The sequence below is a fragment of the Oryctolagus cuniculus genome, chromosome 14 (genome assembly GCF_964237555.1).
Source record: "Oryctolagus cuniculus chromosome 14, mOryCun1.1, whole genome shotgun sequence".
NCBI classification, from domain to species: Eukaryota; Metazoa; Chordata; class Mammalia; order Lagomorpha; family Leporidae; genus Oryctolagus; species Oryctolagus cuniculus.
The window spans coordinates 8,662,298-8,688,786 of NC_091445.1; the positions used below are offsets into that span (position 1 = coordinate 8,662,298).

General features: G+C 37.2%; 1 long non-coding RNA gene across 1 annotated transcript in view; it reads left to right on the plus strand.

Moving 5' to 3' along the window:
* LOC103349540 (uncharacterized) overlaps positions 1-26,171 on the plus strand; it is a 71,604-nt gene extending 45,433 nt beyond the window's left edge. The window contains exon 4 of the long non-coding RNA XR_011382100.1: positions 26,005-26,171. This is a non-coding gene — a long non-coding RNA (uncharacterized lncRNA). The remainder of the gene's footprint in view (positions 1-26,004) is intronic.
* Positions 26,172-26,489: the final 318 nt, after the last annotated feature.

Here is a 26,489-nt window from a genome sequence, read left to right on the forward strand (position 1 = left end):
ATTTCCCTTGTATGCTCTTCTTTGGAATAAATGAGTGAATCCAGAATCATGAATAAGATACAAAAAGAACCAGTACCTATAGAAAATCAAGAGTAATAACTCTGGAGAATGGTTCAGGAAATTAGCTAAAGCAAGGTCAGAGATTAAAATTATCTGGGAGTGGGGCCAGTGCTGTGGTGTATCTGGTAAAGCCTCCATCCCCAGTACTGGCATCCCATATAGGCACTGATTTGAGACCCAGCTACTCCACTTCCAATCCAGCTCTCCGCTATGGGCTGGGGAAACAATAGAGGATGACCCACATCCTTGGGCCCCTGCACCCACATGGGATACCTGGAAGAAGCTCCTGGCTCCTGGCTTTGGACTGGTGCAGCTCCAGCCATTGCGGCCAACTGGGGAGTGAACCAGCAGATGAAAGACCTCTCTCTCTCTCTCTGTTTCTCCTTCTCCCTCTGTGTAACTCTGACTTTCAAATAAATAAATAAATCATTTAAAAAAAAATAAGAAGGTAGCTCAAGTCCTTGACCTGCACTCATGTAGGAGACCCAGAGGAAACTCCTGGCTTCAAATCAGCTCAGCTCTGGTCATTGTGGTCATTTGAAGTGTGAACCAGCAGATGGAAGCCCTCTCTTGCTCTCTCGCTCTACTTCTCTCCGTAACTCTTTCAAATAAATAAAATAAATCTAACAAAAATAAATAAAGGTATTTTTTAAAATAAAATATCTGGCTGTATTTTCTGTGTTACTAATTTTCAGGGCATTTTAATAGGCTAAATGAATGTTTCACCACGAAGATCCCAATAGCTCTAAGCAACAGCAGCAAATATTGAATATCTTATATTTTAGTTCTTTATAATCAGGATAATTTAAAATATCTGACATCACTACAATATCTGAATTACAGACAGGGAATTCTAGTCCATAATTAAGCATATTTTTATTTTCCTACATATTTTATCCTTTTTTTCTCTTTTTTTATTTATTTCATCCTCACACATACTTAACACTTACTGTGTAAACCTCAATTTATAATATCTCTGGGTGTTTTTTTTTTTTTTTCATGATTCCAAAAGTCACTTTATTCTTCTGCCATTCTCAAGGCAAATCAGGACATGTAGCTAATGTTATAGATCACTTTTTTTCTATTTATAACAGGAAAATATTTAAAGAAAAATTTAAACACATAAAATAAAAACATATATCCAAAACTTATCAAAAATCTAAGTTACTTCTAATCATGTGACCTTTTTGTTCTAAATACATTTTTGTTGTTGTTGTTGTTGTTTTAAACTACTATTTAATGAATATAAATTTCCAAAGTACAGCTTATGGATTACAATGGCTTCCCCCCATAACGTCCCTCCCACCCGCAACCCTCCCCTTTCCCACTCCCTCTCCCCTTCCATTCACATCAAGATTCATTTTCCATTCTCTTTATATACAGAAGATCAGTTTAGCATACATTAAGTAAAAGATTTCAACAGTTTGCTCCGACACAGAAACATAAAGTGAAAAATACTGTTTGAGTACTAGTTATAGCATTAAATCTCAATGTACAGCACACTAAGGACAGAGATCCTACATGAGGAGTAAGTGCACAGTGACTCCTGTTGTTGACTTAACAAATTGACACTCTTGTTTATGGCATCAGTAATCACCCTAGGCTCTTGTCATGAGCTGCCAAGGAAGCCCCCTGAGTTCACTGACTCTGATCATATTTAGACAAGGCCATGGTCAAAGTGGAAGTTCTTTCCTCCCTTCAGAGAAAGGTACCTCCTTTTTTGATGACCCGTTCTTTCCACTGGGATCTCACTCACGGAGATCTTTTATTTAGGTTTTTTTCTTTTTCTTTTTCTTTTTTTTTTTTTTTTTTCCCAGAGTGTCTTGGCTTTCCATGCCTGAAATACTCTCATGGGCTTTTCAGCCAGATCCGCATGCCTTAAGGGCTGATTCTGAGGCCAGAGTGCTGGGTGCTTTTTCTTCTTGATTTTTTTACATATTAAAACTATTTTTCAGAATTCAGTATTTTTATACCTTTACTACTTATATATTCATAATACCATTGTGAATTTTTAAATAATATATAAAGATTTTAATACATTTTACTGCAAAAATATTGTTCATTAGATAGGAAAGTTTTTTCAAAAAAAATTCCTGAGCTTTATTTCAAAGTTGCTGCATATTTCAACTATTTACATGCATTCACAAAGTCTTCTATAGCAAAACTGTTTGCCTTTTGTAACTTGCTTAATTTTGGTACCAGCCTATTCTGGGTTGACTTTTAATGTTAACATGAATTTAAATTAAATTAATGTAATGAAGTTAAAATATCTATAATAATATGAAAATTTAGGATCTAGCTTTCAAAAATAGACCTTTGCTTTGTTTGTACAAAGTCTAAAATTATTGGTGATATTGCAAAAATGAAAGGATGGCATATACTACGTCTTCCAGGAAATCTAAGAAAGAAAGAACTTATACTTGGTTTCTGTATTTCTTGCATACAAATGCCATTGGTGAGTGAGCACATTTATAAGGGGAGACAATTTTTTGTGGTGGAGGAAAATCAAGTCAAAACTTAATTTGGACCGTGTTTGTGTGATGGGCATGAGATACAAAGAAGGGAATTGGAAAATGAGTTTGGAGTTCAGAATACTTGTCTCATGAGAACTTTCCATCTGGCAGATCTATCATAGTGATGGCATTAACACATCCTTAAAGAAGAACATATAGGGGCTGCTGCTGTGGCGTAGTGGGCCAAGCCTCTACCTGTGGCACAAGCATCCCATGTGGGTGCTGCTCTCTGCTACGGCCTGGGAAAGCTGTAGAAGATGGCCCAAGTCTCTGGGTCCCTGCACCCACGTGGGAGACCTGGAGGAAGCTCCTGGCTCTTGGCTTTGGATCAGCCCAGATCCAACCACTGCAGCCATTTGGGGAGTGAACCAGAGGATGGAAGACCGTTTTCTCTGCCTCTTCCTTTCTTTGTCTGTAACTCTAGCTCTCAAATAAATAAAATAAAAATCTTAAAAAATGTTTAAAAATTAAAAAAATTTAAAATTAAAAGAGAACACATAAAAGAAGGATTATTTTTGCTATATGAAGTGAAAAGGACTGGCGTAAAATGTAGGTAATTAGAAAACTATGAGTATATTATAATCATCCAAAATAAATACTACACAGAGAACTGAAATGTTAAATAAATAAACATGATGAATGAAAAGTAACTAATGTATCAACATCCGAGCCAGTGATTAATAACACAATCCTTAAATTGCTTTTTAATCTAAAAATGAAAATAAGGACATTGACAAATTAAATATTTTGTTTTATAAGCCACATGAAAATGTATAATTTTCTATTCAAAATAATATCCTTATTCTGAGCACAGTTCTTCAAATGCTGTATACTCAAGACATGCCTTGAGAGTGCCATTATGTTAATACAGCAGGATCCTGTTTCCTTCTCATGAAGGATGAGAAACAGATGAGACGTCCTGATCCCAAATGAGCCAATTACTTTGTCCAAAGATTTTGGGACCTGTAACTGTGAACGTGAAATAGATGCCCTCCAGGAGTCCACAGCTGGGGTCTGATTAACAGAACTACTCTTGGGAAGAATTGTTCAATAGAAGAGAAATGATTGAAGTAGGCACCAAAAAGTTTTATAAAAAATACTTCTCACATATATTCATTATTCATTCATTAATGAATAAAACACTTAATGCATAGAATTTAAAGATCCCTGTAATAACCATCTGGGTTTTGATAATGAAAACCCAACAAGTCTTTTACCTTAAGAAGTCTGCTTTCTTATGAGAACTTTCTAAACTTGGCTTTTGCTTGCCATATATTTCCTATTCCCTGGGCACTTTAGTTTAATTACAACAATCCCCCCCCAGTTTAGGGTAATTCCAGTTGGGTTTTAGTTAATTAAAATAGAAGAGAGATGCAAACTAAATGTGACTAAATGTGACTCATCAATCTGAACAATATGAGATAAATTGGGAAAGCATCCACACAGTTTGATAATGAGATGGTAGGGATATGGCAATGTTAATTTCTGGACTTCTTGTAAGTATTTTGTTGCAATACATCAGAGTATCCCTAATTTATAGGAGGTACACATGAAGCCATCTGAGTGATAGATAACATGTTGGCAGCTTAGTCTTCAATAAAAATAAAAGTCATCTATACACATGGGCATTATAGCTAAGTGGGTTAAGCCCCACATGCACATTCACATCCTATATGAGAATGCTTCTTCTTGTTCTGGATACCCTGCTTCTAATACAGCTCCCTGTTGTTGTGCAAATGATGGTTCAAGTACTTGAGCTCCTACCACCCACGTGGAAGACTTCATTGGATTTTCCTAGTCAGCATGACCCAGCCTCAGTGATTGCAGCCACTTGAAGAATGAACCATGGGGTGAAGATCTTTCATTTGTTTCACCCTCTCTGTTTGCTCCCCTGACATTCAAAAAAAAAAAAAAAACAAAACAAAACGAAACAAAACAAAACAAATCCTTAAAAAAGTCATTTATAATACAGGAATGGGCTAGGGAAAAATGGGTAGAATGACTGGGTAAAATATTTATAACATATAAAGAAAGTTAAAGAAAGAAAGAGTGTGAGAGAAAGCCCAACAGAGGGAGGAGTGAAGACTGAAACTAGGCAACTTAAAAAAAATGAAAGGAAATTTAATTCATTGCTAAAGATAGAAATTATAATAAAGAGAAAAGAGGGAGATTGGAGATATACATAGGAAGAAGCATATAATTAGCAAATTATATCTTAAATAGAGATATCAAGAATCTACTGAGTTGAGGGAGATACCAAGATGGCGGAAGAGGAAGGGAGCTTACTGCTGTAGTCTAGGGAAAGATAACTTAAAAACAAGTAGAGAGAGTGGAATTTCAGAGAAGAGTCAGGGAGAAAACTGCAGAGGAAACTCCACGTAAGTTAGAGGGACACTGTGGATCTACACGTAGAGTGTGGTCTTACGCAACTCAGGAACCCAGCAGCTGAGAGCCTCAGCACCAGCTTTGGAGAGTGAGTTGAGACCAGACTGTAGCAAACCAAACCACTGGCAATAAAGCTGTGGAAAGAGCCTGACGTGAGTCTGGCTTGGGGGGAGGCGGGGACAGTGTACCTGCTAACCTGGAGGGAAAAAAAGGCATGCACATTTCTCTCTCCCCAACTACCTGGCACAGGCATCCTATAACTAGCTGAGAGGGGACAGGCACCACTTTGGACATATGTAAAAGTTGCTCCAGCCTGTGTCTGACAACCAGCAACCAGCAGAGGAGATACCTGAATTTGCCTGGGAGAACTGACAGGGGAACGGGAACTCCTGACTGAGGGAGTGGTACCGGGTGTGTGGCTGGGTCTCTGAACAGTTGCTGCAGGTGGCTCCTCAACTCAGGGCTCCTGGTTTGCCTAGTGAGAGTCATTGCTATAGGATCTGTGCTCACATTGAGGACTGAATGGATCCTTTGTGTGGTTCTTGTGTCAGTGCTAATGAATACTGGAGCTACTGGGGCTAGTGCCTGGGCTAGTGCCTAGGTCAATGTGAAATTACACCAACAAAGCAGATCAAACCCTAACTCTTATTTTAAAAAAAGAGAGAGATTTGCGAATAGCAATGTGGGTGTCGTCCTGGACACTCCACTCACCCTAGAGCACTGAACAGAGCTCCCATTCCATCCCCAGCACGCACCTCTGGGTATTCACTGAATACAGACAGACTACTAAGCCACAGAAGAATAGTCCAAAGATAAAAGCCATCACAGGGGGGAAAAAGCGGCAATTATCTCCACAAATGCCTAAAAAGAAATAAATTCAAGAAACAAGAATAAAGAAGACAACATGACACTCCTAAAGGAACATAGCAACACTTAAATACTAGAAGGCAAGGATGAAGAGGTTGAAGAAACGCTGGAAACAGAATTCAAAAAAAAATTGATTGTAAGATTATTTACAAGTAATCAGAAACAAATCCACAAATTAATGAAATCCATACATGACACAAGTGAAAATGTTTCCCATGGTATTGAGATTTTAAAGAGAAATCAAAATGAAATATTGGAAATGAAGATTTCAATAGATCAAATGAAAAATGTGCTGGAAAGCCTTAACAACTGACTTGGCAACGCAGAAGAAAGAATATCCAAATTAGAAGACAAATATCTGGAAATTTTACTATCTGACTAAAAAAAAAAAAAAAAAAGAAATTAGAAAATAAAAACAATAGTGTTGGAAACTTATGGAATACTATCAAACAACCCAACATATAGGTCTTAGGCATTCCTGAAGGCTTGGAAAGAAAGAATGAATTACAAGTCCTTTTTAGTGAAATAATTAGAGAAAATTTCCTTAATTTGGAGAAAGAAAGTAACATCCAAGTGCATGAAGCTCATAGAGCTTCTAATAGACATGACCAGAAAAGATCATCACCATGACAAACTGTACTAAACTCTTCAGAATAAAACAAAGAAAAGATTCTAAAATGTGCACAAGAGAAAACATGAGATTACTTTCAAAGGACCTCCAATTAGACTCATAGCTGACTTCTCATCAGAAACCATACAGGCTAGGAGATTTGGGTGAGATATATTCCAAGTCAAGAAAATAAAACTGTCAGGCTAGAATAGTTTACCCTGCAAGATCTCACTCATGAATGAAGGTGAAATATAGACCTTCTGTAACAAATAGAAATTAGAAGAATTTGTCACCATTCATACAGCCTTACAAAAGAAGCTTAAGGATGTGCTACACACAGAAACATAGAAACATGTACAAAGGAATCCAAACAATAGGAATATTTATGGGAAAATTGCAGTGTCAAGCTGTTACTTATCAATAGTCACCTTAAATGTAAATGGCCTCAACTGTCCAGTTAAAAGATACAGACTGGCTGAATGGATTAAAAAAGCAAGACACATCTATTTGCTGCCTGCAAGAAATGCCTCATAATAAACAAGGATACACACACAGTGAATCTGAAAGGATGGAAAAAAGGTATTTCATACTAACAGAAATAATTTATGACCTAAATCTACAACCAGATACCATCAATACATTAACTGTGCCAAACATAACACATACTGACTCATGAGACTGACACCCATCTTATCATAATTGCATTTTACTTCTGCAGACAATTCCTTGCCACCCTCTCATTCTGGTTTCCTTATGCTCTTATAGCTGATTTCTAAATTCTTCATAAATAATTTTTTGTCACCAAATATTATAAGCCCATTGATTAAAAAGGCCATATCCCCTACTTCTTGTTTGGTTTCTTCAGGGTTCTTTTGTGGACTTTGACACAGAGCAGAAGCAAAACTAAACCGGTTGACTAAAAATAAAGTGTCTCAGATGTGAAGCTCATTTCTGGTTTAGATTACCATTTTAGAAATTATTTACTAAGCAGAATATTTTATAAATGTGTTCACTCAATTATGTGATATCCAATAGTATTTTAGGCAAAAATCTGACAATTCCATTAGCAAAGAGCATAGAGTTGCTTTTTTATAAAACTGTATATATTTATTATATCCAATACACATTCTTAGGTTAAGAGAATTCTTTGGAAACAGACATAATCACCCCAAGAAGGTAGAAAGAGATTGCATAATTCACAATGATGCCATCTAAGACTATGTAAGCTGGTGTTGAAAGGGAAAATATTTCTTGGCATTTCTTATGTGTGCATGACAAAAATGCCTCTGTAAGGGTGTTTATATCATTGACTGAAACAACCTCAGTCTGAATAATGCTTTAAATAACCATTAACATGATTCAAAGAATAATAATGTGCTTTGGATTTGCTGTAAGAACCATTACTATTTATGAGAGTGCAAGAATTCAGCACACCTTATGGAGGTGTTCACATATTGGCTGTAAAATGTTGCTTGCAACAAAGGAATTTCACACTGGCTTTTCCTCTGCAGTGGTGACTGATAGCATCACATGCTATACCTTATGAAGTGCTTAGTAATCAGGTCTTCAAAGACATTCAGCACAGTCAACAGAAGGAGGGGTGATTTCAATGACGGTATTCGGTATAAATGTCCTCTTGGGGAGCATTTACATAATCATGGGAATGAAAATGATCATTACTTCCCATTTATTATTTTACTGTGTCCCCTTGAAGAATACTGAATTCATCCATCCATCCTCCTCCAGATTGCACTAATAGAGCTTGTCTATGCAGACTACTATGTTATCTCCGTAATAAGAATGGTTTAGACAATGTCTTTCATTTATTAAGAACATTTTAAAAATATGAGCAATTACAGAAAATGGATTTAAGAAATATCTGTTAACACAGTGTGTGTCCTTATGTGTATTCCCTCTGTTAATGGTAAATCACCTTCAGAAAAGTTCCAGTTTCAACTGCAAAATAACACTTGCCTCAGATCTATGGTTCTCTTCTACTTTTTTTGAACTTCCAGTTTCATGTTTTAAGCACTGTTTAACAAGAGAGACATTCAAATGAATTTAAAACAAATTAGGATGGCTAATTTACAATAAAATATATGGTTCTCTTCTACTGCTAGTATATTTCCTAGAAAAACTTTATGTGAAATATACATAAATTCATGAGAGATATACAAATACAGGTAAAAAGCCAAAGCTTAATAATTAAAAGTATTTCAGCAGTGCATTGTTAAGTATTTGAATATGTCCTTAATATCCCCTGAATAACTTTTCACTGTCTCCACTATGCTATGAATGTAACCAACTACAGGACAGTTACTTGTTCGATTTCACTCCTGAGGTGTTTGTTTCTATACCATTCATAGATGGGCTATTATTTGGAATAACTACAATCATTAAAATTTATTTTCATGCCATATGATATAGCTCTAAAGTGTTGTTTTTCCAAACTAGTCATAGTCAAAGGAATCTTACAAAAATACACATACACAAACATACACACACACACACATGTCCACATATGTACACACACAGAATTACAGCAAGATTGCTTACAATTAAAATGTTTTGAGCCGGCGCCGCAGCTCACTAGGCTAATCCTCTGCCTTGCGGCGCCAGCACACCGGGTTCTAGTCGCGGTCGGGGCGCCGGATTCTGTCCTGGTTGCCCCTCTTCCAGGCCAGCTCTCTGCTGTGGCCAGGGAGAGAAGTGGAGGATGGCCCAAGTGCTTGGGCCCTGCACCCCATGGGAGACCAGGAGAAGTACCTGGCTCCTGCCATCGGATCAGCACGGTGCGCCGGCCGCAGCGCACCGGCCGCGGTGGCCATTGGAGGGTGAACCAATGGCAAAGGAAGACCTTTCTCTCTGTCTTTCTCTCTCACTGTCCACTCTGCCTGTCCAAAAAAAAAAAAAAATTAAAAAAAATAAAAAATTAAAAAATGTTTTGAATAAAAGTATCCAAAAACCAAAAAAAAAAAGTTAAAAATTAAGTAGAGACCTACATGAAGCAGAGCAACACACACATCACCAAATTATATAGCATTATGTTCATCCACTTGGAAAGTATAAAAACAAAATCAATCTTTTAAGGTTTCAATGACTTGCCAAAAACATTTATAATCAAGAGCTTTAATAGACATAAACTAAAGTTACAGTTTAAGGTAAAACACTACCCTGATGTTAAGGACAAGGAATCATCTATATCCTTAAAACAATGATATTAGGAACAAGCACTCATAAATAATTCATTGTACTGTTTCTTACCATGATATTCAATACATGCAGATAGAATCCCATTATAACACACTTTACAGAAACTGAATTAATGTACCTAATATCCTTTATCTGTCTCATTGACGGTATAATTATTTCATGAATCTCTGCTTACAATCAATGTATGACTCTTAAATGCTGTATCTTGCAAACAAACTTGCCTGAGCACATTCAAGCTTATATTCTTTGATAAGTTTTGGGAATGAGGTTACTGCTTAAATTAGGAGTAGGGATTTATTGCAACTGTTCTTCCATCATAATCCTAGCTGGATTTAGCTGAGGAGTTACTGTAGTTATTACCTATAAAAGGCCCAAAGGACGCAAGCCTGAGGGACAGAGGGACACTCCTAGAACAAAATGCTTCCATACTCAAAAACAAAGAGGAGAAACTGAAAACAATACAGAATGAGTTACAGAGTTACAGCGGACCCTGGGCAGTCTCCCCTAGTGGACTCCTGCTGAGCAACCCCACATGCTGTGGGAACTTTCCCTTGCTTCAATAAACTCTGCTTTCTCTTTTTGCTCAATAGACTTTCCCTCCTATCCACCCTTTGCCATCCACATTCCCCATTTGTCTTGTTCACTGGCAGGCACCCAAAAGGCTAGAACTACAGATTCCTGCATCAGTATCTGGTACGGGACAGTGGGTAGAAGCACTTACTCTTGAAAGCTACAAGCACCAACCTTCCTACCTCTTAATGATTTTGGTCATAGGGAAGTGACTAGATCTAATTCCCAAATTCTTCCTTCTAAACTTGGAATTATTGGAAAACATTTCTCTTGGGAATCATTGTAAGATCCAAAAGAAATATTGAATGTACGATTGGCTTGAGACAACAAACAAAAATTAGTAGGAAAAGTAATGGTAAATAGAATGAAATCCCAAAGTAAAGACAGAAGTGTACTACCCAGAAGTGATTTAACAGCCCCTCAGTCTTCATCCATTTCTGGCATGGAAAAGCGCCTAGGGAGAAAGGTTGATAAGCAGCTGTCTCTTCCTAAGCCAGAGATCATTGGCATATAAGCCCAGTATCATACCGTGGCTGGGGTCTGCCCTACATCTCTGGAACCCAAGGGCAGAAAAGATTTGGCAAACTAGGTGCTTTGAAGGCAACGCTGAGTTGTCATGATGTGTAAGTAGTCATAGAGGCTGGCGCTGTGGTGTGGCGGGTGGGGCTGCCACCTGCAGTGCTGGCATCCCATGTGGGCCCCAGTCCCAGTCCTGGACTGTTTCATTTCTGATCAAGCTCTCTGTTGTTGCCTGGGAAGGCAGTGGAAGATGGCCCAAGCCCTAGGGCCCCTGCACCCATGTGGGAGACCTGGAGAAGGCTGCTAGCTCCTGTCTTCGGATCTGCACAGCTCTGGCAGTCGTGGCCAACTGGAGAGTGAACCAGTAGATAGAAGACCTCTCTCTCCCACCCTCTCTCTCTCTTTGCCTCTCCTCTCTCTGTATAACTCTGACTTTCAAATAAATAAATAAATCTTAAAGTAGTCATAGTCCCATTGGAAGGCAATTAAGTTAAGGGGCTGTGCTTTTCGCAAGAAACAAAAGTGGACCACACATAAAAGAAAATTACCTTGGTTTTGCATTTATTTTTGTTTTCATGTCTTGAGTAACAGGACCTACTGTAGGAAGTAGGGAACTCTCAGGAGAAGTGTTCATTCAGAGTGCAGGTGTCAGAACCTGTACCTGAGAAGGGCAAATGCACAACCAAGGCCATTGGAATTTGAGTTGGATGGTGTTAGTAAAAGCACCAATTGAAAAATTCATTGTGTCTGCATACCTGGAAAATGTGTATTATGAAAAACCATTTATAGATTTCAAAGTTTTGCACCAAAATAAACCAAATGTTTCATTCAATTTTCCCTTGACCTTTTTGAAGTATACTCTACAATACAATTCAATGTACAAGACTATGTGTTCTTGGGCTCATCATTATACTCTCAGGGAACATCCAAAGAAGCTTCAGCACATTGAATTAAAAGCTAAGGAAGATGACGTGCTCAGTATGAAGTATTTATATTTATCGAAGTAAAAAGTACATGGATATCTCATGGGTAGAAAGCAGTCAGAGTGCCCCAGCTAGGACAGCTAGTGTCCCAGAAGGATCTCACCAAAGCAAAAGATGCAGGAGCTTTTGTGTTCAGAGACAGTAATTTCGGAATTGCAGTTAGAATTCCGAAGTTAAAGTTCTCATAGTTCTGCCTAATGCATAAGTGAGGACTAGGAAAAGTGATGGGTTATTTTCAGGTTGCTATCCAAGGAGGTGACTTACTACTATTGAACACATTTTAAATCAACAGAAGGATGCAGAAATAAAGTTGTTTTCTGATACAGCATTTTCTTTGGCTCACTCAGTAACCAGTTATTTTGGTTCAGGGAACTATTGCCTTTTTTTCCTGTGTATTTGCTTTGAATGCACATTTTATATTTGAAAATGCACAGGGTTATATCTGAAACCTTTATTAAAAACCCTGAGAAACGCAAATGAATAAAATCACATATTCTTTGGCTAAAAAATTCAGAAACTATTCACATTAATACTTTATTGTGACTTTAGATAAAGGTATCATTCTATCCTGTGGTTCTGCACACAGGGTTGAAATGTTTGCTATTTTATGAAATAATATTTTTCCTCCATTTGAATATATTTTATACCCACTGATCTCTATGTTTCCAACCAGCAACACCCCTGTAGACTTTACTCTGTAACACTTTGCAACAGTTCAACAAAGGCAATCATGTGGGTGTTTTAGTGCCTTGCAGGATTCTGATGTTTGGTTTTTCTTGTAGCGAGAAAGCTCAGCTAAGGAAATCAGTAACCACTTTAATCTAAATTCAGGACACTTTAGAGTCTGAAGTACTGTCTCTTAGAATATCTAGCTCAGCACATTATAGTTTTGTTTTCCTGGTAAGAACAATTTTTCACAATGGAGTAACATTTTAAATAGTAAGAGTTGTAGTATTATATTAATGATAGTAGAAGACATTAGTAGAGAGATAAAAATACATGTTAATACATATAAAACCTAACACAAATTTTGTCATTATCTCAACTCATACACTTATCTCCTTTATACACTGAGCAATAAATGCCATTCTAAATAGGTTGTAAATAGGATTATTGAACTGAAATTTTGTTTTTAATTTCAATATTTCCTAGTGACAATAATTAGATACTATTTTCATTTATCCACAAATTTTTAGTGATATGCTGAGCTCTTTTTCATTCTTGAGAATCAGATTTCAGATCTTTATTAGAAAATCGCTCACATGTTTAGTTATCTGAGCTATTTTGCAGATGACATACACTCTCAAGCATAGTGCCATAGGTTTTCCCTTTTTGGATACAGAAAAACTACATTCATTTTCTTTTTTAAAAAAAAAGGTCAATGCATCAACTTTAAAGTACTTCCCCTTTATAGAAAATGTGAGTGGACAGTACAGGGTTCCTATATCCCATTTCCCTTCCAAGTATCTCCTTTTATTAATATCTTGAATTAATATGATTCATTTAATGTCACTGATGAGCATATAGTCACATTATTCATTTATTCAATGCCACAGTTTACTTAGACTCAGTGTGATGTTGATTCTATGGCTTTTGAAAAATAATAACATTTACAGATCATTATAGCATCAATAAAAATATTTTCACCACCCTAGAGGTACTGTGGGTTCCGCCTATTCATCCCCCCACCCCACCCCCTCCTTGAATCTCTGGAAACCACTGATGTTTTTGGTCTCTGGTCTTGACCTTCCCCAGAGTGTCACACGGTTGGAATGACACATTTAGTAGGTTTTTCAGATTGGTTTTTTTTTTTTCCAGTTAGCGCTATCCATCTAAGCGTCTACCACATGCTTTCACACCTTATGAACTTCATTATTTTTATTACCACTAAATAATATTATATAGTGTGAGGATGGCACCAAATGTATCCACTCACCTAGGCTTAAGTGTTTGTCCTTTTCTCTGGATTCCACTGGGTAAGCCTACATTAATGACACTGTCCCTTTTGCCTTTTCAAATATATGTATTTTGCCCTAATATATACATTTAATGTCACAAAGATCCCTGTGGGTCCTGTTTTTACTTCATCCTATAAATATTGCATTTTCATTGCCTTCAAAATTTGATTTAATTTCTCTTTTTCACCCAGACTCTCATATAAGTCAGCACTTCTTTACTTTTAACTTCAATGTTTATATGTTTATATTTAAAATGAGTTTCTTTTGTAATTGGTTGTTTTTAATTAACTCTAAAAATCTTTGTTTCTTATTAGTGTATTTAACAATTCTCATTTAAAGCAATTATTGATTTAGTTAGGTTATTACTGTTTTTAACTGTTACCTATCCATTGAACTCATTCTATTTTATTCCCTGTTTTTCTATGTGTTCTGGTTTTAATTAAAAATGTTATGAGTTCAAATTAATCATTCTCTTAAGTGCTGTTAAAATTTATTTTTTTCAGTTGTTCCAGGTGTTGTCCAGGAAACTGAAATATGCATTTTTATAGACTTCTTTACTTATTTGAAAAGCAGAGTTAATTACAGAGAGAAGACAGAGAGACAGAGACACTTCCACCTGCTAGTTTACACTGTAAATGGCTGCAAAGGTCAGGGCTGGGCCTGTCCAAAGCTGCGAGCCTAGAACTACATTTGGCCTCCCATGTGGGTGCAGAGGCCCATGGACTTGAACCATCTTCGACTGCATTTCCAGATGCACTGGCAGGGAGTTTGATTGGAAGTGGAGCAGCCAAGACTCAAACTGGTCCAATTATAGGAGGCTGGTGTTGTAGGCAGCAGCTTAACCATTATCCCATAATGCCAACCCCTAAAATACGCATTTTTATCTAATCTGCACGCACCTTCAATCAATACTACACTGCTTCATTTGCAATGCAAATGACTTATAATATATATTATAGCATACTATTCCAAATCCCCCTCTCAACTCTTGTCATTGCTGCTATTTATGCCATGTATCCACATCTATAATCATTTTTAGACATCAACAAAATTTCTCTTGAAAAACATATTGACAGGGGCCGGCACCGTGGCTCACTTGCTTAATCCTCTGCCTGTGGTGCTAGCATCCCATATGGGTGCCGGATTCTAGTCCCGGTTGCTCCTCTTCCAGTCCAGCTCTCTGCTGTGGCCCGGGAAGGCAGTGGAGGAGGGCCCAAGTACTTGGGCCCCTGCACCCGCATGGGAGACCAGGAAGAAGCACCTGGCTCCTGGCTTTGGATTGGCGCAGCGCTGGCCTTAGTGGCCATTTGTGGGGTGAACCAATGGAAGGGAGACCTTTCTCTCTCTCTCTCTGTCTATAACTCTACCTGTCAAATAAAAAAAAAAAAGAAAAACATATTGACAGTATATTATTTCCTAAAGTTATTACATTAAATAAAAAATATAATAACACAACTTGCACAGCGACAAAGTGTATTTAAATGAAATGCATCCTGGAATATTCACAGTACCGGCTATTGTGTCTCCTCCCGACACAAGGCTATAGTGAGCCTTTGTTGAAATACTAAAGTCTTCTTTCTTGCCTACCTGGATTATCTTGCTGATGTTAGATTTTCTCATTTGTTTTATTCCTTCTGCTTTCCCTCTCTAAATATAGATATAGATAGATAATCACATTTATGCTATGTATGTATGTTAATATGAATACATTTATAAATACATTAATCATATATGCAATTAATAGTTAATATTAAGACAGATATTAATCTATAGTATAATCTATATGTAGATCATATATCATACATAATATAGTCATATAATATGTAACAGCATAGATCACACAACTCTATACATTCTAAAATGTTTATTATATATTGTTAATAATCTATATGTAATATATTATCTCATGCACATATCTCATATCAATGAGATGTTATAATATATATTTTATAATGTCTGTATTTTATATAACCTATACATAGCATATATCATATGATCTACATACAATTATATAATTATAGAGATTAATATATCTTTTAACCTAACCGACTTTGCTCTTGCAGCCCTGCTGGGAAAACAAAGGAATCTTCAGGCAGTGTATTCTTAGAACAAAGTTTAAGAAAAAAATTCCAGCAGCTGCAATTTTCGCTCACTGTCAATTCTCATGAAATTGCTGCAAAGAGGTTACCTAGAAGTCTTATCTAGGTTAAACATGAGATTTCTGAAGTTTTGCAGCCGTGTTAAATTTGAGAGCTTTATGATTTCTTGCAGTCAATACACTTTTTCCCGTGGGAATACATTTGACATCTGTGATCGTATAATGGAAGTGAATGTGAAAGTATATTGGATTTAGACACTTTTTATGAATTCCGTGTCTGCACAAAGTGTGGTAAATCTGTGTAAACTGAACGAGTGCTCTACACCTCTATGTTATTAATATTTGTCCACCAGTATAACATCTACTCTAAAGATCTAATATTATACAATACTGAAGTGAGAGTGGCCATATGTGGACTGTGTAAATTGTCCATCTGTGTCAATGATTTTATACATCTCCCAGTCTTTCAATATACTTATCTGTTGTTACCTTCATACATAATTTATACATAATTATTACACTGACATATAATATAAGGAAATTCTCCAATTTAAAAAGCTACACCAAAAGGAATATGACAAAAATGAATGTCAATGTTTACTAAAGCTAGCAGTGTTTCCAGAACTACCCTTCATCCTCTAACAGATCTACAGTGTGGGTCACAGTATAATCTTCATTCACAGATGAGGGAAATGAGGCTCGGAGACAGCAGATAAACTTCCCAAGAGCTCCCCATGTTCACAGAAAGGAGATAAGCAGTTAAATCCAGAACTGAGCTTTACAACAAAGTAGCTTTTTACTTTCTCATGAGAAGCATCTAAAGGTTTTCTTCCTTTAAATGAAACACACACACACACACACATACAAGATCTTTTAGAAGTCTGTGGATATGTGCATTAGGAAAATACTATGCATAGATTTTAATTTTTTCACCAAAATCAATTTCTTTTTTAAATTCATGTTTCCATGGACTTTTACAGTATCTTCTAGGGCAAAAGTGTGTGTATTGCAGGGGGGGGAGGGGTAGCGGGGAGGAGACAATGTGCTTTCAAATTTGCATTTCACCAGTTAAACAGAGTGTTTTTTAAAAATATATTTTTCACTGGAGTAATAATTCCTAGTCATCTATATGATTTGTTTTATTAACAGATTTATGAATACTCCACCACATAAAGTTACAGATTTTGGGGTCGACTTTAATAGCTGGTAAAGCCACGGCCTGAGACTCAGGCATCCCACATGAACGCTGATTCATGCCTTGGATGCTCCAGTTCTGATTCAACTCCCTGCTAATGGCTTGAAAAAAGCAGGGGAAGATGGCCCAAGTTGTGTCCCTGCTACCCACATTGGAGATCTGGAAGAAAGTCCTGGCTCCTGACTCCTGTCTATGGCTGGGCACAACTCTGGGCATTGCAGCCATCCAAGGAGTGAACCAGAGGATGTAAGATCCTCTCTCTCTCTTTCTCTCTCTCTCTTCCTTCCCCTCTCCCTCACCCCTACTTCCCTTCCTCTCCCTCTCTCCCACTCTTTCAAATAAATACATCTTTAAACAGAATTTAAACAGAAATCACAATCAATTCACTTAATTTAAAAATAACTCATGGCTGGTGCCACAGCTCACTAGGCTAATCCTCCATCTGCGGTGCCAGCACCCTGGGTTCTAGTCACAGTCGGGGCGCAGGTCCTGTCCCGGTTGCTCCTCTTCCAGTCCAGCTCTCTGCTGTGGCCCGGGAGTGTAGTGGAGGATGGCCGAGGTCTTTGGGCGCTGCACCCACATGGGAGACCAGGAGATGCACCTGGCTCCTGGCTTCAGGTCTGTGCAGCGTGCTGGCCGCAACGCGCTGGCGTAGCGGCCACTTAGTGGGTGAACCAAAGGAAAAAGGAAGAAATTTCTGTCTCTCTCTCTCTCACTGTCTAACTCTGCCTGTCAAAAAATAGTAATTCTTTCTGATTTTCTGAAAAATATTTGTACTCTATTTTTTGTTAAGTTCCTAAGGGGAATATAAAAATTTTCAAATTAAATATTTATAAAATATTTCTGGATGATAAATAGGAATATCCTTTAGGTGAAACTATAAAACAGTGTTTAAAATGGTAGTATTTAAAAATATTTTATTTTTAATTCATTTGACTCGAGAAACAGAGACACACATAGAGATCTTTGTCGCAAGCACCTACTGTCACGCAGCTTGACAGTAGCAAGTGCGACATATGACTTGTCAGTCACGGGGAAGAAAGGAGCACCAGGACACAAGACTGTCTTTCCAATGAGAGACTTTATTGCTCACACACCAGGGTTTTTTTTTTTTTTTTTTTTTTTTTTTTTTTTTTTTTTTTTTTTTTTTTTTATCACACTACTCACCAGCATGCTTATTGAGGTCAATACACTTATCAGTATCAATATACTTATCAATCTATACTATTTAATACACTTATCAATAAACTTAACACCACCACTTAACTACTTAGCTTAACATAACTACTTATCTTCTACTCAACTTACTTACTATAATATCAACTATCAGAGTAACACTATTTCCTTAATGACTAGAGGGCTACTGGAATCAATACCATTAATATCAATATCAATAATACTACTTGAACTTATTCATTAATCCACAGATCACAGTATACAGTGTTAAAGTAATTTTGAGGGCTATCCAATTATAATAGTATATGTACATCAAGGTCTCCAGAATTATTTGCAGATACCTTGCATAGGGTCAAAACATACGGTCAAAGCATAGTTATATTATATTACACATGACTAATACTATTTGTAAAAGCTGCCTTTTCAAGGCTTGTATCACGGTCACGAAAAAGAGTGTCAGTGTTCAAGGTCCAGACCTCCATGTCTCAGCAGAGACGGATCTCAGATCAGTCACTTACAGGCAGGAAGTCTTGGGGAGGCTGTCCCTCTGGAGAGTAGACTCAAAGTTCCCAGGCAGAGGGCAAGGCAAGAAGTTGGAGATGTCCCCTGCTGAGAGCCCTGGTCCGGCTCTGTGGTCAACTCTGGCAGCAGGCTGATAAGGACTCCAGGCAAGGCAGTGAGGTGGCATGTTTGCTGGAGTTTTGATCCCATAGTCGCTTTGTGCTGCGTAGCAAAAGCTAGTCTGCTGGCTCTTCGGCTCCAAGCACGAGGAGATCCAGGGGTTCCCATGCACTGGGCCCACACACACACACACACACACTCACACTCACACACAGATGGTGGGGTTACAGCTCTAGGACAGCTCTGCAGGTCGGCTTGTGCTGCTACCTGCTCCATGCAGAGTACCGGGCTGCCTGTTCAGCCCTGGATGTGTGGAGATCCAGAGGTTCACACACACTGGGCCATGATCCCCGAGAGGATGGAGAGTGGTGTAAGGGCTTCCCTTTTTATTCTCATTTTCCGGCAGTCCTCCAGCAGGCCATCCTCCGACTTGTCCAATCAATGCTGTTTCCTTCTTGCTTGCAGTTGAACAGTCCAGTCAGTACTGTTCCCGCCTTACTTATGTTTGAACAGTCCAGTCAGCGTGGGTAGGAGGGTATTGTCCATAGCGCACTGTTATCTGACTGACCAGAGATGTCTGCTTGATACGATTAGGAGTGTCTCCCTAACAGCCGTTAGGCATTGCCTCAGCTCCTGACTTATAACTCCACTTTACTTTTATTTTGTGGCTAGTGGTAACTTTTAACTCAATGTTTTACTGTGGAGTTTCCACAGTTCATCTCCTTTTCAGTTAAGCGGTGATGCGCGACTCTTTTTGAGATTCCTGTGGGAGTCCCCACAATCTTCCGTCCACTGAGTCCTTCCCATCTACCCATATTGGGACAGTTCTTAAAATGAGATCAACAATATGTAATAAGATGACAAAAGTATATCCTGAATTTATCTCTTATTTACAAAGTGTTTTTCTAAGGTGCTTCCATTTTATAGTTCAACTATTAAACAAGGTATTTGTTAAAATAATTAAAAATATGTTCAAAATGTAATATTATAATCCCAAGGTCAATTTTTAAAATTTTGAAAGGCAAAGATAGAAGGGAAGAGAGAGAGGGAGATCTTTCATCTGCTGGTTCACACTTCAAATGGCCACAATGGCCAGGGCTAGATCAGGCTGAAGCCAGGAGCCAGGAGCTTCATCCAGGTCTCCCCCATGTGTAGCAGAGTCCCAACTACTTGGGCTATGTTTTGCTGCTTTGCCAGGTTCATTTGTAGGGAGATGGATCAGAAGTGGAGCAGCCAGGACACAAATTGGTGTCCATGTGCCATGTGGGTGTTGCAGGCAACAGCTCAAACTGCTACACCATAATGCCAGTCCCCCTAAGGTTACATTCTTAAAAGAAAGCCTGATTCATAAAACCTTGGAGAGCAAAACTGTCATGTAATTCCAAGTTTCTTCCTACATATAGGTTATAACATATATCTGTATGTGCATTTCACACTTTACTAGAGAATTTAACAAAAGCAAATAGAAAGAGTAAAGAGAGTTGTTTGAAAGGAACAAATTCGACTCTACCTATGGATGCATCACATTTGCTCAGCCTAATCCAAAACCTATCAGTGAAACAAGCCCTGGTCGCATCACAGCATGTCTAGTTAACTTTTCCATTCAAGTCAGTATTTCTTATATCGATGAAAGCAGCACAGTGTAGCCAGTCTGGTGCCCTCACTTACTGACATCCCCTTCAGTTAAAACAGGAAGGAACTGTCGCGACTCTGAGGATGGACAGCTCTGATCCGCCACATTAGCCTGTGACTGACTGATGTCGCCAGCTGCTGCACACCACACAGGCTGCCACCTTTCTATGACCGAGTGTGGCTGTGACACTAAGACAGACCCCTCCCTGGAAATAAAAGATCTTGCTCATTTTTCCTTAGAAATGCACTCCCATGTGTCTCCCCCAGCTCTCCCTCAAGATCAGACTCCCATGGTGGCTTTACTGGAGCTTCTAGCCCTTGCCCCTCATCATCTCATTTTTTTTTCCCAACGATGTTTATCCCAGGTCAGAGAATAACAGAACCAAGAGTAATTCCTTTGTGTATGTTTGCAGAATATGTATATTCCAGCCCCCAAGTCCTAGGAAAAAACTGTGATCCTTTGAGTTCTGATAGTCTTCTAACCTAAATATATGCAGGAGCTGAATGAACAACACCTGACAAGACTGTCGGTGATGTATTAGTTACAGATACTTCCAGCCAGGGGAAATGGGACACTGGGCATTCTGAGGCAGATTGGGCTAAGCATGGCTATGGGAAGCAGGCTAAGAAGTAATCAAAGCGCAAGATCGCTTGATTCCTATGGGAAGATTGACTGACTTGAATGACACTGCAGGCTAGCAGGTAAGTGAAGTCTCTGTTAGTTGAACATCACTTGGAGGTCAGTTGGTGTAACTAGCTGGGATGGGACCATTTCATTTTGGACAGGGGCATATCTGAGGCAAGAGCAAGGAAATTTACAACTGAGAGTTTGAGGTCTTATGAAGATCAAAGATGACAAGGCAGTATACAAAATTTTAGACGCCAGAATTGAATTTGTGTCTGGCTTCTTTCACTTAGCCTAATGGATTTGAGATTCGTTTCTCCTAGCATTTGTATCACGCAGCTCATGCAGCATGTTTATTGCACGAATTACCCAAGGAGGGATCTTTTGGTTGTTTCCAGCTTTTGTTGGTAAACAATGAAGCTGCCAAAATATTAAAGAAGGTTGTTCTTTGTTTTCTCTGTGTCTATGTCCACATACATTTTTTTTTCTGACAAGCAGAGTGGACAGTGAGAGAGAGAGACAGAGAAAGGTCTTCCTTTGCCATTGGTTCACCCTCCAATGGCCGCCGCGGCCGGCGCACTGCGCTGATCCGATGGCAGGAGCCAGGTGCTTATCCTGGTCTCCCATGGGGTGCAGGACCCAAGCACTTGGGCCATCCTCCACTGCACTCCCTGGCCACAGCAGAGAGCTGGCCTGGAGGAGGGGCAACCGGGACAGAATCCAGCGCCCCGACCGGGACTAGAACCCGGTGTGCCGGCGCCGCAGGCAGAGGATTAGCCTAGTGAGCCACGGCGCCGGCCCCACATACATTTTCAATTCCTTTGAGAAATACCTATGAGTGAAGCAGCTGAGACATTTATCAAGTTTATGTTTTAATTTTCAAAAAACCACCAAACTGAGCTCTGAAGTAATTATATGACTGCACATTTCCACAAGGAATGTCTGACAGTGGCAACTTCTCTACTTCCTGACCAAAAACTGGATATTCACAATTTTTAGTACAGTTCTTCTATACTATACTATACTATACTATACTATACTATACTATACTAGTGGCTATGTGGCTAAATTACACTGAGGTTTTCGTTTTTATGTCTCTGACTAAATAACAATAAAAAGGGATAAATAAATAAATAAATAAATGGTATAAAATGCTGCTACAATCAAGGGCATGTAGCTCTTTTTCCAACAAAAAAGGACAATAATGCTTTCATAGCATGAGTGCGAAGAATTCTATTGTGAATTTATGTTTCATGTGTGAAGCAAGCATTAAGCTCAGATTCACCAAATAAGAAGTTTTGGAGAACAATGGCTTCAAAGTAGTGGAATCTTTATGTCTGAAGAGAAGAAACTCTTTGGCAGCTTGTTTTATTTTGTTTTGAAAATTGTTCACACACTCATAATAATGTAAATCTTGTTAATTTGTTTTTAGTTTTAGAATTATCCTTACTGCAAAACGTTTAGGATGTAATTAAGGCTATAAAACAAAATGTAAATCCTATCAACATTGTCAATGGATGTTTGAAAGTCTTCTCTTTTCTATAAACTATGGGAAACTAGTTGAATTGGTCTTTGAAAGAAATAAAATAATATAAATAAGGAATACAAATGAGATGTATATATGATGGGGATTTGTGTATACTTACCTTTTTCAAAGACGTAATACTAAAATTTTCATCCCCTATAAAAATAAAGTGTTCACACATCTGTTTGTTCCTTGGTAGGAAACAACTTCCCCTTGTTCTGTGGTCCACAGGCTATCTCTCTTGAAAGAGAAGGCAACCCTGAGGGATTGCCAAGTATAGACAGACATTGCATTAGTTCCTTAATATCTTATCTCTTTAATCCTCACTATAAACCTGCTAGGAAGACATTTATCTCTCTGTAATACAGTAGAACAGTTTTTAGTTTACCAGTTGTGGAAATAAGCTAGGTTCTCTAAGGAAATTAGCTATTAGAGAGCCCTCTTTTCTCACTGAAGCATCAAGCTAAAACAATTTCATATAATTTTAAGAGAAAATATGTTTATGCAGAGGACAAATTTTACATTTCTTGTATAATATCTAAGAGGTTAATAATTTACATAATAAAATATGTGTTTAAATTTGTTATATGAAATGATTATATCCAAAATTTTCTATGCCCTGAAGCAGGAGTATCAAACTATGACTCATAGTCCAAATAGAAACCTCAATTTCAAAAAAAAGCAATTTTTCTTATTTTTTAACTAGCATGCAGAATAAACTGCGATATTGCAATATATGTATAAAATTTATACTGATCAAATAAAAGTAATTAGTATTTCAAGATCCTTATCGTTTCTTTCTATGTGGATACTTCTGCCTCCTCTCTTCCAGTTCTTCATAAAATACACAGAGATTGTTGTGAACTATAGTCATTTTTCCACAGAAGAGCTGAACTTACTACTCCTCCATAACTGTACATTGGTAAACATCATCCAACCTACCTAAACACACCCCCCACTTCATTATACAATTATCCTCTAGTAATTACTGCTCCTCTCTCTATTACTTAGAGATTACTTTTTATTTAGTTTCCACAAAAGAGAGAGAACATCTGGTATTTGTTTTTCTGTGTCTGGCTAATTTCACTTAACATAATTAATTCCAGTTCTATTTTGTGAATAAAACTTTATTAAAATAAAGCTGTTACCACCTGTTTATCTATTTCCCAAGACTATTTTTATGATACAACATCAGAACTGAATAGTTGTGACAAAGACCATTTGGCTGCAAAGCTTAAAATATTTACTAATTATTCCTTTATATAAAATATTTTCCAACCACCTACTCTAAGATACTGTGTCTTGTTTTCCAAACAGATTTTTGAGCTCATTTTTGTAAATTGTTTTTTTCTTTATTTTCATCTACTTGAAAAGTACAGTGACAGAGAAAAAGAGATATCTTCTATTAGGTAGTTCACTTCATAAATGACCACAGAATCCATGTATAGCCCAGGGTTAAACCAGGATCGAAGAAATCCATTCAGGTGTCCCAAGGGTACTGTAGGGACCCAAGAAATGGAGCCATCACCCGTTGCCTTCCAGCATGCATTAGCAGGGAGCTAGATGAGAAGTGGATATGCTCACACGTTGGCACTGGTCCCCCAATCTGGGATAAGGGCATCCCATGGACACCCAACACTTGTACAACAACATCCAACCTTGAGTTAAATTCTTTCATGCAAAAACCATAAATTACTCAAACTTCTTTATTCCACAATCCTAATGGCTAAAATAGTTTCCTAAATCCATGTTTGTTGTATTTGCTGTATTTCTCTTATCACATGACTTTTAATTAAGAGAGGCACACATTCTGTGCCAATATAACTGGATAATGCTATGTATTTATGAGGATAAAGGTTATATATGCTACTTCTGTTGAATTCTCCTTTAATTATCAAGCAATAATAGTAATGCATATACTAACCCAAAGTTAGCCCTTAGGGATTTTTTTCTCTTCTACTATCACATCAAATTATGGAAGCAAAACAAACAAACAAAAAAAATATGGAGGCAAAACTGAGTTAAATTCTTACAAATCTAAGTTACTATGTTCTATATTTCATCTTCAAGTAGATAACTGAACCAGCAGTGATTTTTGGGCTAAATTAAAAAAAAAAAAAAACAGTTCAGTGAAAATTTACAAAGAAACATGTAAATGTTAATGCTAAAAATTTGCAAGGTGACAAAGAAAACTGTGAGAGGCATTATATTGTATGTGAAAAATCTCTAAGGAGAAACACAACAAATACAAGAGGAATCACTACACATTTATTGTAGTAGGAATGTATATCTATGAAGGAATTCTGCCCATACAGAATAATATCTGGGTCTTGTACAAACTATTTAGTGAAGTTCATTTACATACAAGCATTTCCCTAATTAACATATTTTAAGCTGAATTAAAGAGACAAAAGGTAGTGTTTTTTCATAAATGCCACCATATTCTGACCATGTAATATAGAACTCAGTGAATATTTAAGCCAAATAAGAAAACCAGAAAGGAAAATTTAGGAATAGTAAGTAGCCTGTTTCTATTTTGCATATTTCATGTGAACAGAGAAATGTGCAATTACACTGCAAATACACTGTTTGTTAATCAAGTGTAAACTTAATAGTGATTTAATAATACTGAATCAGGATATATTCAATGACCCAAGAACAAGTCTGTTCAAATTACTACTTCATATGTAATTAACCCTTGACATCTAATTAAGTATATTTCTTTCTTAAATTGTATTTGTCAAAAGTTATCTACAAAGAATGCTGATGGGCTATGGTAAGATTTTTTAACAAGATTAAGAATGGATACATTAAGAACTCTGTGAATGTTCTATATAAAAACATGAACTGTTTCAAAATATGAACATTCTTTCATTTAGTTTGTTATTTATACAGGAAACATGAAAAAATGAAAAATGAAGAAAAAACTTAAAATAGAGCCACACTATACAAATATTATTTAGTTTATCAACAATTATTCGGTAAGAAACCACATACAAATCCTTAACTTAAAAAAAAAGTACCCTAATATAATCATACATTGCATATATACACTGATATTTTCATCTTGATTTGGAAGAATGCTTATCTTATTAATTAAACTGCAGAGAAAATATCCCTTATCTAAGAGAAAAAAATCTCTTAGATACTAGTATTTCAGAAGATTAAAAGTCATTCATGTGTGTTATTTCTCTATTTGTCCAGGTAATTTTACAGTATTCTTTTACTTAGCACCTTTAAATCTGCCCTGGTTTGTTGCAGCAATTTTACGGTTATAATGCTTTGGGAAGGATAAGTATCCGTCTGATGCTTTATTTTTATTTCCCTTATAGAAATGATGGGTGTCCTAAACCAACTGCACTTTAACATCAGTCCCAATCTCTTTCATCAGGCATATTTTTATGCACAAGATTCTTGTATTAAGCATTAAAATTGTTTTTCTCTTTCCTTTTAGGAAGATTAAAGTTGAACGACTTATTCCTGGTCAAGATAAAGGTAATGTGACTGCCTTGTGTTCAACATAGCCTTGCGGAATCCAAGTGAACTACATCCTGTGTCAAATAATAACTCTTCCATTGTGTGTGGTGCATTCATACCTTCAAAAGATAAACATACACAATATTTCACCTAATTTAACTTTGTCAGAGGTTGCTTTATCTTTTTTTTTCTTCTAGTTATCCTCTGTAGCATTTATTGTCATTAAGAATGTAAAGAAAAATTAAATCAAAGTTATGTATACACCAAAAGTTGAGTCCTCTTGTATCAGGTACTTCCCTGATAAGGTAACAAATATGAAGGAACAGATAGATTTGCATTCAAGATGTGGCACATCTGCCCACCCTTTATACTTATGACACTTTTCTGATATTGTTAAGCAACTTACTTTGGTAATTGACAGTTGAAAATTGAAGCAGGATCAGAAAAAATAAATCATTTAAC